The sequence below is a fragment of the Physeter macrocephalus genome, chromosome 21 (genome assembly GCF_002837175.3).
Source record: "Physeter macrocephalus isolate SW-GA chromosome 21, ASM283717v5, whole genome shotgun sequence".
Taxonomy (NCBI): Eukaryota; Metazoa; Chordata; class Mammalia; order Artiodactyla; family Physeteridae; genus Physeter; species Physeter macrocephalus.
The window spans coordinates 69,234,864-69,249,680 of record NC_041234.1 but is presented as its reverse complement, the minus strand read 5'-3'; positions in this window follow the sequence as shown (position 1 = coordinate 69,249,680).

Sequence of the window (14,817 nt, the reverse complement as noted above, 5' to 3'; positions counted from 1 at the left end):
GTAGTCATTTTCACAATGTTGATTCTTCCAATCCAAGAACATGGTATATCTCCCATCTATTTGTATCATCTTTAATTTCTTTCATCAGTGTCTTATAATTTTCTGTATACAGGTCTTTTGTCTCCTTTGGTAGATTTATTCCTAGATATTTTATTCTTTTTGTTGTAATTGTAAATGTGAGTATTTTCTTAATTTCACTTTCAGATTTTTCATCATAAGTGTATAGGAATGCAAGAGATTTCTGTGCATTAATTTTGTATCCTGCTACTTTACCAAATTCATTGATTAGCTCTAGTAGTTTTCTGGTAGCATCTTTGGGATTCTCTATGTATAGTATCTTGTCATCCGCAAAGAGTGACAGCTTTACTTCTTCTTTTCTGACTTGGATTCCTTTTATTTATTTTTCTTCTCTGATTGCTGTGGCTAAAACTTCCAAGACTATGTTGAATAATAGTGGTGAGAGTGGGTAACCTTGTCTTGTTCCTGATGTTAGTGGAAATGGTTTCAGTTTATCACCATTGTGGATGATGTTGGCTATGGTTTTGTCATATATGGCCTTTATTATGTTGAGGAATGTTCCCTCTATGCCTGCTTTCTGGAGTGTTTTCATCATAAGTGGGTGTTGAATTTTGTCAAAAGGTTTCTCTGCATCTATTGAAATGATTATATTGTTTTCCTCCTTCAATTTGTTAATATGGTGTATCACGTTGACTGATTTGCATACATTGAAGAATCCTTGCATTCCTGCAATAAACCCCACTTGATCATAGTGTATGACCATTTTTATGTGGTGTCAGATTCTGTTTGCTAGTATTTTAAGGATTTTTGCATCTATGTTCCTCAGTGATACTGGCCTGTAGTTTTCTTTTTTTTTAACATCTTTTTCTGGTTTCGGTATCAGAGAGATGGTGGCCTCGCAGAATGAGTTTGGGAGTGTTCCTACCTCTGCCAAAATTTGAAAGAGTTTTAGAAGGATAGGTGTTAGCTCTTCCTTAAATGTTTGATAGAATTTGCCTGTCAAGCCATCTTGTCCTGGGTTTTTTTTGTTGGAAGATTTTTAATCACAGTTTCAACTTCAGTGCTTGTGATTGTTCTGTTCATATTTTCTATTTCTTCCTGGTTCAGTCTTGAAATGTTGTGTATTTCTAAGAATTTGTCCATTTCTTCCAGGTTGTCCATTTTATTGGCATAGAGTTGCTTGTAGTAACCTCTCATGATCCTTTGTATTTCTGCAGTGTCACTTGTTATTTCTCCTTTTTCATTTCTAATTCTATTGATTTGAATGTTCTCCCATTTTTTCTTAATAACTATAGCTAATGGTTTATCAATTTTGTGTATCTTCTCAAAGAACCAGTTTTAAGTTTTATTGATCTTTGCTATCATTTCCTTCATTCCTTTTTTCATTTATTTCTGATCTGATTTTTTTGATTTATTTCCTTCTGCTAAACTTTGTGGTCTTTTTGTTCTTTCTCTAATTGATTTAGGTGTAAGGTTAGGTTGTTTATTTGAGATGTTTCTTATTTCTTAAGGTAGGATTGTATTACTATAAACTTCCCCCTTAGAATTGCTTTTGCTGAATCCCATAGATTTTGTGTCATTTTATTTTCATTGTCATTTGTTTCTAGGTATTTTTTGATTTTCTCTTTGATTTCTTAAGTGATTTCTTGGTTATTAAGTAGTGTGTTGTTTAGCCTCCATGTGTTTGTATTTCTTGCATATTTTTTCCTGTTATTGATATCTAGTCTCATAGCGTGGTTGGAGAAGGTACTTGATACAATTTCAATTTTCTTAGATTTACCAAGGCTTGATTTGTGAACTATGATATTATCTATCCTAGAGAATGTTCCTTGAGTGCTTGAGAAGAATGTGTATTCTCTTGGTTTTGGAAGGAATGTCCTATAAATATCAATTAAGTCCATTTTGTTTAATGTGTCATTTAAAGCTTGTGTTTCCTTATTTATTGTCATTTTGGATGATCTGTCCATTGGTGAAAGTGGGGTGTTAAAGTCACCTACTATGATTGTGTTCTTGTTGATTCCCCCCTTTATGGCCGTTAGTATTTACCTTATGTATTGAGGAGCTCCTATATTGGGTGCATAAATATTTACAATTGTTATATCTTCTTCTTGGATTGATCCCTTGATCATTATGTAGTGTCCTTCTTTGTGTCTTGTAACAGTCTTTGTTTTAAAGTCTATTTTGTCTGATATGAGAATTGCTACTCCAGCTTTCTTTTGATTTCCATTTGTATGGAATATCCTTTTCCATCCCCTCACTTTCAGTCCGTATGTGCCCCAGGTCTGAAGTGGTTGTTTTGTAGACAGCATATATACAGGTCCTGTTTTTGTATCCATTCAGCCAATCTATGTCTTTTTATTTGAGCACTTAATCCATTTATATTTAAGGTAATTATTGATATGTATGTTCCTATTACCATTTTCTTAATTGTTTTCGGTTTTTTATTGTAGGTCTTTTCCTTCTCTTGTATTTCCTGCCTAGAGAAGTTCCTTCATCATTTGTTGTAAAGCTGGTTTGGTGGTGTTGAATTCTCTTAGCTTTTGCTTGTCTGTAAAGGTTTTAATTTCTCCGTCAAATCTGAATGAGATCTTAGCTGTGTAGAGTAATCTTGATTTTAGGTTTTTCTCCTTCATCACTTTAAATATGTCCTTCCACTCCCTTCTGGCTTGCAGAGTTTCTGCTGAAAGATCAGCTGTTAACCTTATGGGGATTCCCTTATGTGTTATTTGTTTTTTTTTTTCCTTGCTGCTTTTAATATTTGTTCTTTGTATTTGTTTTTTGATAGTTTGATTAATATGTGTCTTGGCAGGTTTCTCCTTGGATTTATCCTGCATGGGACTCTCTGTGCTTCCTGGACTTGATTAACTCTTTCCTTTCCAATATTAGGGAAATTTTCATCTATAATATCTTCAAATATTTTCTCAGTCCCTTTCTTTTTCTCTTTTTCTTCTGGGACCTCTATATTTCGAATGTTGGTGCATTTAAAGTTGTCCCAGAAGTCTGTGAGACTGTCGTCAATTCTTTTTATGCCTTTTACTTTTTTCTGCTCTGCAGTAGTTATTTCCACTATTTTATCTTCCAGGTCACTTATCCGTTTTTCTGCCTCAGTTATTCTGCTATTGATCCCTTCTAGAGACTTTTAAATTTCATTTATTGTGTTGTTCATCACTGTTCTTTGCTCTTTAGTTCTTCTAGGTCCTTGTTAAATGTTTCTTGTACTTTCTCCATTTTATTTCAAGATTTTGGATCATCTTTACTCTCATTATTCTGAATTCTTTTTCAGGTACACTGCCTATTTCCTATTCATTTTTTAGGTCTGTTGGGTTTTTGCCTGCTCCTTCATTTGCTGTGTTTCTCTGTCTTCTCATATTGCTTAACTTACTGTGTTTGGAGTCTCCTTTTCACAGGCTGCAAGTTCTTAGTTCCAGTCGTTTTTGGTGTCTGTCCCCAGTGGCTAAGGTTGGTTCAGTGGGTTGTGTAGTCTTTCTGGTGGAGGGGACTAGTGCCTGTGTTCTGGTTGATGAGGCTGGATCCTGCCTTTCTGGTGGGCAGGACTGTGTCCAGTGGTGTGTTTTGGGGTCTGTGGCCTTATTTTGATTTTAGGCAGCCTCTGTGCTAATGGATGGGGTTGTGTTCCTGTCTTGCTAATTGTTTGGCATAGGGTGTCCAGCACTGAAGCTTGCTGGTCGTTGAATGGAGCTGGGTCTTTGTGTTGAGGTGGAGATCTCTGGGAGATTTTCGCTGTTTGATATTATGTGGAGCTGGGAGGTCTCTTGTAGACCAGTGCCCTGAACTTGGCTCTCCCACTTCAGTGTCACTGCCTTGATGCCTGGCTGGAGCACCAAGAGCCTGTCCTTCATACAGCTCAGAATAAAAGGGAGAAAAACAAGAAAGAAAGAAAGAATAAGATAAAATACAGTAAAATAAAATAAAGTAAAATAAAATAATCAAAATACAAAATAAAAATTAATAATTATGAAAAAAATTAAGTAATAAAAAATATCGGACAGAGAGAACTCTAGGAAAAATGGTAAAAGCAAAGCTATACCGTACACACTCACAAAAAGAGAAAAAGGGAAAAAGTATATATATATTGTTGCTCCCAAAGTCCACCTCCTCGATTTGGGATGATTGGTTGTCTAGTCAGTTGTTCCACAGATGCAGTGTACATCAAGTTGATTGTGGAGATTTAATCTATTGTTCCTGACGCTTCTGGGAGAAATTTCCCTTTTTCTTCTTTGTTTGCACAGCCCGCAGGGTTCAGCTTTGGATTTTGATCCGCCTCTGCCTGTAGGTCACTTGAGGGCGTGTGTTCTTCTCTCAGACAGGACGAGGTTAAAGGAGCAGCTGATTTGGGGGCTTTGGCTCACTCAGTCCTGGGGGAGGGAGGGGTATGGATGCGCGGCGAGCCTGAAGTGGCAGAAGCTGGCGTGATGCTGCAGCAGCCTGAGGTGCACCGTGTATTCTCTCTGTGAAGTTGTTCCTGGATCATGGGACCCTGGCCGTTGCAAGCTGCACAGGCTCCTGGGAGGGGAGGTGTGGGGAGTGACCTGTGCTTGCGCACAGGCTTTTTGTTGGTTGCAGAAGCAGCCTTTGCATCTCATGCCTGTCTCTGGTGTCCACGCTGATAGCCGTGGCTTGCACCCTTCTCTGAGGCTCCTTTAAGTGGTGTTCTTACTCCCCTCTCCTCACGCACCAGGAAACAAAGAGGCAAGAAAAAACTCTTGTGTCTTCAGCAGCTCCAGACTTTTTCCCGGACTCCCTCTTGGCTAGCTGTGGCGCACTAGCCCCTTCATGCTGTGTTCACACAGCCAACCCCAAGCCTCTCCCTGTGATCTGACCAAAGCCCAAGCCTCAGCCCCAAGCCCCTGCCCATCCCGGTGGGTGAGCAGACAAGTCTCTCGGGCTGGTGAGTGCCAGTCGGCACCGATCCTCTGTGCAGGAATCTCTTCACTTTGCCCTCTGCACCCCTGTTGTTGCACTCTCCTCCGTGGCTCAGAAGCTTCCCCCCTCCACCACCTGCAGTCTCCGCCCACAAAGGGGCTTCCTAGTGTGTGGAAACATTTCCTCCTTCACAGCTCCCTCCCACTGGTGCAGGTCCCATCCCTATTCTTTTGTCTCTGTTTTTTCTTTTTGTTTTTCCCCTACACAGGTACATGGGGAGTTTCTTGCCTTTTGAGAGGTATGAGGTCTTCTGCCAGCCTTCAGTAGGTGTTCTGTAGGAGTTGTTCCACATGTAGATGTATTTCTGATGTATTTGTGTAGAGGAAGGTGATCTCTGCATCTTACTCTTCTGCCATCTTGAAGCTCCTCACAAGGACTACTTTTAAAAGTTACATGGCAACTGAACTTATTTCCAAAACAGAAACAGACTCACAGACTTAGGAAAACAAACTGATGGTTACCAAAGGGGAAAGGTATGGAGGGGAGAGGGATAAGTTGGGAGATTGGGATTGACATATACACACTACTATATTTAAAATAGATAACCAACAAGGACCTACTGTACAGCACAGGGAATTCTGGTCAGTATTCTGTAACAACCTAAATGGGAAAAGAATTTGAAAAAGAACAGATACATGTATGTGTACAAAAATATATATGTAATAAAGGTGTTTATAATGTAAATAAATAAATAAATAATTTTAAAAAAGTTACATGGCAGAAATAATAAAAGCTTCAGAAAGCTTCAGTCGAAAGTCAAATTTTCATAAATTCTATTATTCTCTTGTTTTGAATTGTTATAAAATTCCTCATCTTAATTTGTATTAGAAGGAAGTATAGATTGAGAGACTGAATAAACACCTGTGTGACTAGTGCTCAGAGACGAAGGAGGAGTATGGTAAAAGCCAAGGCTGGAGAAAGAGAGAGACCAATCAAACAAGGTCTTACAAGCCATGATAAGGATATTGTTTTTTAGCCTAAGGAGCAATTGAAGTTATTGAAAGATTTTAAGTGGAAAAAAAATCAGATTTATATTTTATATAGCTCACTCTGCCTGCAGTGTGGAAAACTGATTTGTTTTGGACAAGAATAGATACAGTGAAATTAGTTAGGAAACCACTGTAGGAATTTAGGTGAGAGGTGATGGGGAATTTTTCTTGGATTTTATTAACAGAAATGATGAAAAGTGGGCCAAATACTAGTTTTCATGAGTGAAGGAAGTCGGGGTGATCAGATATATGATGATCACAAAGATGGATATCAAGTATCAGTGTTCTGATTAGTGTGGAGAGTTGGTTCATGTGTATTCATTGTAATGTAAATAAGCAAATAAATTGAGAGAGCAATGCATGGACCAGTGATAACAGGTTTTAATGAAGCAAAGATTGTGACTACTCTAATCCTGAGAAACTGATGCTTGTAAGAAATAAGAAAGCAAAAATCAATGACTAAATGGAAATGTGAAATTAAATGACAGAAATATATACTAACACAACAATAATTTCAATAAATATAAATGGGATATACTCATTAATAAAACAAAAAGACATATAGTTTTGATAAAAGAGAAACAGGATCCAACTGGAGGTCGATAAAAGTATACAGAATACTTGAAAATAGAGGAAAGAAAATGGAAATACCAAGCAATATGACAAAGAAAGCTCCGTGTGGGTTATTAAGTATCTGAAAAAAATAGAATGTAGTCAAAAAAACATAAAGGAATAGGAAGGTTGTTATGTTATGATAAACAAAACAATTGAACAAGAAGATATATCTATTATAAATATATACCCTTAACAGTGCAGACTCTCTATATATTCACTAAACAGTGATAAAACTTCAGAGAAACAAAGATAAAGCAACAATTTAATTAGAGACTTTAACACACCCTTGTAGAAAAACCTAAAACAAATCTGTTTTATATACAGTGTGTGTGTGTTTGTGTGTGTGTGTACACATAAAACCCCACCAAAAAACAGGAAAATATTTTCAAGCATACATAGAATATTTAAAATAATCAAATACATATTTTGTCATACAGAAAGCCTCCATGAATTCCAAAAGATAAGTAAACTGTGATAACATTAAAATAAAAAATAATGGAAGCATAGATTAATATCACAATTTAGAAAATGAAATAACATATTCATAAATAACCTATGGCTTACAAAGGGAATCATAAGAAATCAATAAATATTTTAAACTGAGTGATAATGAAAGCATGAATTGTCAAAATTTGTACATCTCAGATAAATAATTATTGGAGGAAAATTTGTACTGTTTGTATTTTATAAAGAAACAAAGATGGCTCTGTTGTATCCCACTGCAGGTAAGAGATCAAATTGGCAGCCTTCTCCCTAGTCTTACTCTCTCATTCTAATATTATACATAAGATAAAGTTTATGAATCATACTATTCTACACTAATCATTATCATGACTCAGGTCAACTTTTTTTTTTTTTTTTTTTTTTTTTTGCGGTACACGGGACTCTCACTGTTGTGGCCTCTCCCGTTGCGTAGCACAGGCTCCGGAGGCACAGGCTCAGCTGCCATGGCTCACGGGTCCAGCCGCTCGGCGACATGTGGGATCTTCCTGGATCCGGGCACGAACCCGTGTCCCCTGCATCGGCAGGCAGACTCTCAACCACTGTGCCACCAGGGAAGCCCAGGTCAACCTTTTTGATATTTGCCAAGAACATCATCTCCACCTATTATTTTTCCCCTTGAAATCATTTCTCTCCCCTCAGGAAAATAAGCAAAAAAACCTCTTTGACCTTTTAAACAACCTGTCCCCTGTTCCTTCTCCCCTTTTTCCCCGTTTATTGAAAGACTGAAGGGAGGTTCCTTGTCTCAATGTAAGTCTCCCTCTGCTATGGACTCTCTTTCAAACTGTGTCATATTCCTATTAATCCTTACTATTTTCTCAACATGTCAAGGACAAACCCAGCACTCCCTTGCACCAGTCTTCCAAACCATGGCCACATTAGCAAATCAATCTGATTGCTGGTTATGTCAACATTGTGCTCTGTATACAAAGCCCTGACCAAGGAGGAGCTTGCACAATCCTTAGTAAAGAACACAGCTTCTATGTAAATCAGACAGGACAAATGGTGTCTAATTTACACCTGTTAAAGGAGAAGATTAATATTTTCCATCAGATAAATAAGGCTTATAAATTTTATGGGACTACTCTATTCCCAGGATTGAGAGTTTGGTTTTAACAGAATATGGGGAAGTGTGTTTAGATTTGTTCTTTTCTGCTTATTCATCTTTCTTCTAATCAATATTCTTCTCTCCCTTTGTGGATCTCATACCACTCAGCTATTAAACTGAATCTTTTTTTCACAGACATCAACTCAACTTTTAATATGTAAAATTTTATACAGGTGAAATGGAGGTGATCAGAATATGCCACCCCAAAATTTGCTGCATTGGCATAAGATTATTTTGAGCTGAAGGCAAGTGAAAAAATGAAGATACAGGAAAAATTCTCTTCCCACATCCTATCTGCCTAAATGCAGACATACATTTCCTTCATTAAGGTGTCTCTCCTTTATGGGAGAACAACTTTGTCACCAGACGTGAAGATGGCACTGAGATGAGTGAGCATAAACAAAACCTTAGTAAATAACCCTTATCTTCCATTAGTTCCTCCACAATTTATTGCCCTTTAAGATGATTATATAAGTCCCCTTCCTATCCCTCTTCCGAGTTTAACTGCTTCTTTGTGTCTTCATTTCTTTCTAGGAAGACCTCTGTGTATGTAAAAAAATTAAAATATTAACATCAAATAAACTTTGTGTAACTTTTCTCCTATTAATGTCTTTTGTCAGTCTAATTTGTAGGCCCCAGGGCAAAAAACAAGAGTGTAGAAAAAAGGCTTTTTCCTCCTTTACAATTGACTAAGTCAAACAATTGTAAAAATGAATATAGACTATATTCATATCTATACTCACTCATATTGAGCACACAGGACAACAAATAACAGTTTAGTTCTAAAATAAATACTGTTTTATAACAAGAGTAAATATTTTTTCTTGAATATGTGTCATATTTCCAGAGACTCCAATATAACTAGATCATGGGTCAACAAACCGTAGTCCAAGAGCCTAATCCAGTTTATCAACTGATTTTATAATTAAAGTTTATTGGAACAGAGCCACACCCATTCCTTTATGTACTGTCTGTGATGCTTTTGTGTTACAAAAGCAGAGTTGACAGAGTTGAGCTGTTGTAGTAAAGCCTCAAATATTTACTATCTGGCTTTTTACAGGAAAAGTTTCCCAGATCATCAAGATCTCTAAAGAAACAATCCTATTGAGGGGAAAGCTTATAAAACCTCTGTAATAAATAGTTGTTTGGCCTCTTTCTATTCATCGGCAGAAAAATAATTTATTCAAACATACAATGGAGTAAAAGTGAAAAATAAAATATTAGCATACATCTTCAAAAGTTTCTTGTCTGCATAATATATATATATATAACAAATAAGACAAACCTGCAAATAAATATGATCACTCATACATAAAAATCTGTTTGTATCTATCTAATTAAAAAAAAAACTTACCTGTGTGAGTTGATAACTAAAAAAGTAACTGTAGAGAATATTACAAGTTGGTCTAAACAGTATTCTTTGTTGCTCTAGCACCCTTATGAGTCTCAAGTTTAGAGTCTATACAATAATTCAATATTTTATCAACTTTCATAGCCTTCATAGGAGTCTCTCAAGGAATTCTCTCAGCCTTTTCTTGTAAAACTGTGGTTCGATATCAAACTTTTGTCTAATATCAATTTCATCTATTCCTCTTTTCTCATTTGGCCTTAATTAGATTGCTTGCTTTTAATTATCTCCTCTAAGCCAAACACCAAAATTTACATATTTTCTTTGGTTTTTTTTTTTTTTTTTTTTTTTTTTTTTTTTTTTTTGTGGTATGCGGGCCTCCCTCTGCTGTGGCCTCTCCCGTTGCGGAGCACAGGCTCCGGACGCGCAGGCCCAGCGGCCATGGCTCACGGGCCCAGCCGCTCCGCGGCATATGGGATCTTCCCAGACCGGGGCACGAACCCGGTTCCCCTGCATTGGCAGGCGGACGCGCAACCACTGCGCCACCAGGGAAGCCCCTTTTCTTTGGTTTTAATTACGCATATTTTGATGCCTTCCCATGCTTGTCTGAAACTTGTTCTGAGGACGCATGCTTATCTTTTAACACAAATTCAATAAAAATTGTGTGAGTCGAATTTACTTCTCAAAATAAACATTACTACTTTGGCTTTTAGGAGTCTTAACCTTCCTATTAAGAATATATAATGCCTAAATATGAGGGTCTCTGTCAACTTTTTAGCCACAGTTCCTACCACTTTTATGTAGAACTTGTTACCAGACTCAATGGATCTGTCACTGGGGTGGTTAGCCAGTGAATACAACAAGTACTTTCAATTAAAACAGAAGCATTTATTACTTGTAACAAGTATGGAGACAGGGAGATAGCTCTCAAAACACTGTCTTCCCAAACAGCAAGATCAGGGAAGTTTTAAGCTAAATGTGCATGCTTATTCATGAAAGGGTGAGTGTAATCTTCCATGTAAAGGTGGAGATCTAGACGTGCTTGAGCAGAGTGACAATATTCTCAAACATACGTTGCATATTCAAAAATGGTAGCAATACCCACCCTGGGGGGGGGGCAGAGATTTTAGCCTTAAAATGAGGCAAAGATTACTCTAGGTTGACAAAATCCTGGCACCTAGTTGAGGGAAGTCACAGGGTCATCAAAGGTCAGCATCATCATTTCTTAGACTTCAGTTAGTCAGATGACTGAGTGCTTGAGGAGATTTGGGTCTTGCACCTCAAGTGCTTCAGGCTGATCTTTACCTTTGAAACAGAACTGGGAGACTTTATGACTAATTTATCATCTTTGTTATGTTTACTTCTCTTGCCTCATGACAGTTGTTTGTTCCTTCATTATTTGTTCTTTTTAAAATCATTAACCACTGAAAACTATTCTTGTTCCACATGAGGACCCAGGAGGCCATAGTTCACCCGTATCCCAAACATCAGTAAAGAGAACACAAAGGGGTTCTGAAATTCATGCTCGGGTTCTCAACCAAAGCTTGTCTAGCTCGTGTAACAATTTCTCTTATTGCCTGGTATTCTACTTCTGCAAGGTATGACATACTCTGGGTCAAACCTACTCCTTTGTTATTACTGTCTCACTAACAAACTTACACTTTAGACATTCAGAATTATTTGCAGTTTTTGCTCTCACAAAAACTCTTTCATACTGTTCCACTGTTTTCTCTGCCAGGAAAGTATTCTATTGTCCACTTCACTTCCTAGTCATCCTTCAAACTTGAATTCTAACCTTATATTCTCCATGAAGCTCCCTTTGACCAAGCCCTCACTACCAACAAGTCAGAGTTGGATTGTATCTCTTTGTGATGTTCCCATATTTCATAGGACGAATCAAACCATATTTTAAATGCTAATGATGTCAAGTACTTAGTGCTAATGAACCAAACACTACTCTAAATAATTTTTACATAGTAATTCATTTATCTTCATAAATCCACATTGAACTAGGTACTTTTTATTAGCCTCATTTTTTTAGATAAGGAAACTGCAACACAGACAGCTTAAGTAACTTTCCCAAGATAAGAGAACTAGTTAGTGGCAGAACTCCAGTTGTACCCAAGAAGCCTGCAGTCAAAGTCTATGCTTTTAATAATTTTTCTACACTGCTGTACTTGTCTATCTTCCCCTCTAAAATATAAGGGTAATTTTTTTGTCACTTTTATCCCCAACCCACTATAGATACTAGTACATAGCAGACCACCAATAAATGTTTTTTGCATTAATCAATGAGTGGATGTATATTTGTGAGGTTAAGCATATATCTGTCTTGAATCTTATGATATTATTATAAGAAATTCATACATGCTAAAAAGAAGTTAAAATTTGGCATTGCCTATGAGACTCATAGACAGGCCTCAGGTGTTTCTGATTTGAACATTAGAGAGTCTTTACAGATAATGTTTTTTAATCTTGTGGGAGTGAAATTTAAAGCTATAATTTTTCTCAATATATCACCAATAAACCTTAAACCCAGTATATCAGTAGCAAAACCTCAGGAGCTTTGTAAAACATATATATTCCCAAGTCATGACATTAAATTTGGCAATGATTTATTGGCTATGACACCAAAAGCACAGGCAACAAAGAAAAAATAGACAAATTAGAATTCATCAAATAAAAAAAAAAACTTTCTGTGCATTCTTATATCAAGAAAGTGGAAAGGCAACCCACAGAATGGGGCAAATATTTGCAAATCATGTATTTGATAAGATGTTTATATCCAGAGTATGTAAAGAACTCTTTTTTTTTAACATCTTTATTGGAGTATAATTGCTTTACAATGGTGTGTTAGTTTCTGCTTTATAACAAAGTGTATCAGCTATACATTTACATATATCCCCATATCTCCTCCCTCTTGCATCTCCCTCCCATCCTCTCTATCCAACGCCTCTAGGTGGTCACAAAGCCCTGTAAAGAACTCTTACAACTCAATGACACCAACCAATAAAAGCAAACAAACAACCCAATTTTAAAAAATGGGCAAAGGAGTTGGAAAGACATTTTTCCAAAGAAGACATATAGATGAGCATTAACCATGAAAAGATGCTCAAAATCACAAATAATTAGAGAAATGCAAATCAAACTACAGTGAGGCGCCACTTACATCCACTGGAATGACTATTACAAAAAAAAAAGAAAAAAGAAAATAGCAAGGATTGGTGTGGATTCACAAAAATTTGAACACTTATATATTGCTGGTGGAATGTAAAATGGTGCAGTTACTGTGCAAAACAGTATGAGAGTCCCTCAAAAAATGAAATTAGAATTACCATAGGATTCAGCAAGTCCACTTCTAAGTATATACAGAAAAGATTTGAAAGCAGGGACAAGAACAGATATTTGTACACTAATATTCATAACAGCATTATTCACAATAGCTAAAATGTAGAAACAATCTAAGTGTCATCAACAAATGAATAGATAAACTAAATGTGGTATATACATACAATGGAATACTTTTCAGCCTTAAAAAGGAATGAAATTATGAAATATGCTACAACATGGATGAATTTTAAAGCCTGTTATGCTAAGTTACATAAACCAGATGCAAAGGCCAAATATTGTATGATTCAGATTATATGGGGTATTTAGAGTATTCAAATCAATAGAAACAGAAAATAGAATGATGGTTACTAAGGGCCAGGTGAAGGCAAAAAAGAGAGGTTTTTTATGGGTACAGAGTTTCAGTTTGTGAGTGATGAAAATTTCTGGAGATGGAAAGTGGTGGTGTCTGTAGAACAATGTGAATGTACTTAATGACACTGAACTGTATACCTAAAAATGGTTAAAATGGTAAATTTTATGTTATGTATATTTTAACACAATAAAACAGAGTGATAACATAAGAAATATATAAATATATCATTTTGTCCAGTTGAAATGGTCCAGAGATAAAATTTGAGAACTATTGGAACTGACTGATGGATAGATGGGACTTAGTAACTATGTGTTCACTTATTTAATATTTCTTGATTAACATGGCACCAAAGAAAATATAAAAAGTAACATACAACAGGCTGTACTATGCTCATGGCCAATGTTTTACTTCAGGTCATAAACTTTAAACTTATCAGGATCCAAGATTTGATTAGATTCTCCAGGATAACATTTTTTTTTTTGAGTCAGGGAAAAGATCCATTTTATTGGATCATCTGAGAATGGCTTTAAAATTCTTGACGGAAAGAACTATTTTGAATTTCCAGACTCATATGATCTTATATTGAAGTACAAGTGTGTACTTGTGTAGACAGAACTACTTGCTTCTTTGGTGGCAATTTGGTAATAATTGTCTTTTTTCAGTTACTCTTCAAATAATCTTTAGAAGAGATGTTAATACCTTTGAGCTTTCGTCTCACCTCTCATCTCCATGTGGCTAATAATCTTGGGAATGTTAAAGTTCTAAGCCATGGCAATAATAATGATTACAGTTTATTTTTCTTCATCATGGCATACATAAAACAGACCTCAAAAATTTATGAACTAGAAGTAATATTTTAATTTTTATTGCAATTTACAGAGATATGGATTAGTGATTTGTTTAGTTTACAATTAAATATAGAATTTGAAGTTCCAGTTTATTTTGTTGAATTTATGTAGCTCTCATACAATCCACTGGTACCCAATACACTGAATGTGCATGTAAAGCAAATTAAAATGATCAAAGTATTTTCACTCTACCACCAAAAACAGATGAACAAACAAAATACACCATATGTAAATGGTACGCATACATGTGTATATGTATTTCTAAAAAGCTCTTATGGTATACTAGTTGTACCAATTTTTATTTACTTCTGATTTTTGAATGATGGCATTAGGAGGTCTTTTCTTCCAAAATTATTACATACAATATGGTCAAAGATGCAGCACGTTTATACCAATAAAATTTGTCTAATTACATTGGAAATGTTAAGTAAATGTGAAAAGTTAACTTTCCCTCTTGTCCAAACCAGTAATATGCAAACAGATTTGAGTAATATAATTTATCCAGCATGCCTCTAGAGTATAGCATATTTCTTTTCATCTCAGAGTCTAAATATCCAGCAAGTTCAAAATTGAAATATCTGCTTCATCCTTATGAATAACATGAGAAAAATGTTTAAGGATCTAAATGTCCCACAGTTATCAGATTTATAAGTTAGTTCATTAAATGGTTTTTATGTACATTTCACTAGATGCATGTCATAGAATTTTCAGGGCTCACATTGGAATCCTAAGCAGATATTTTT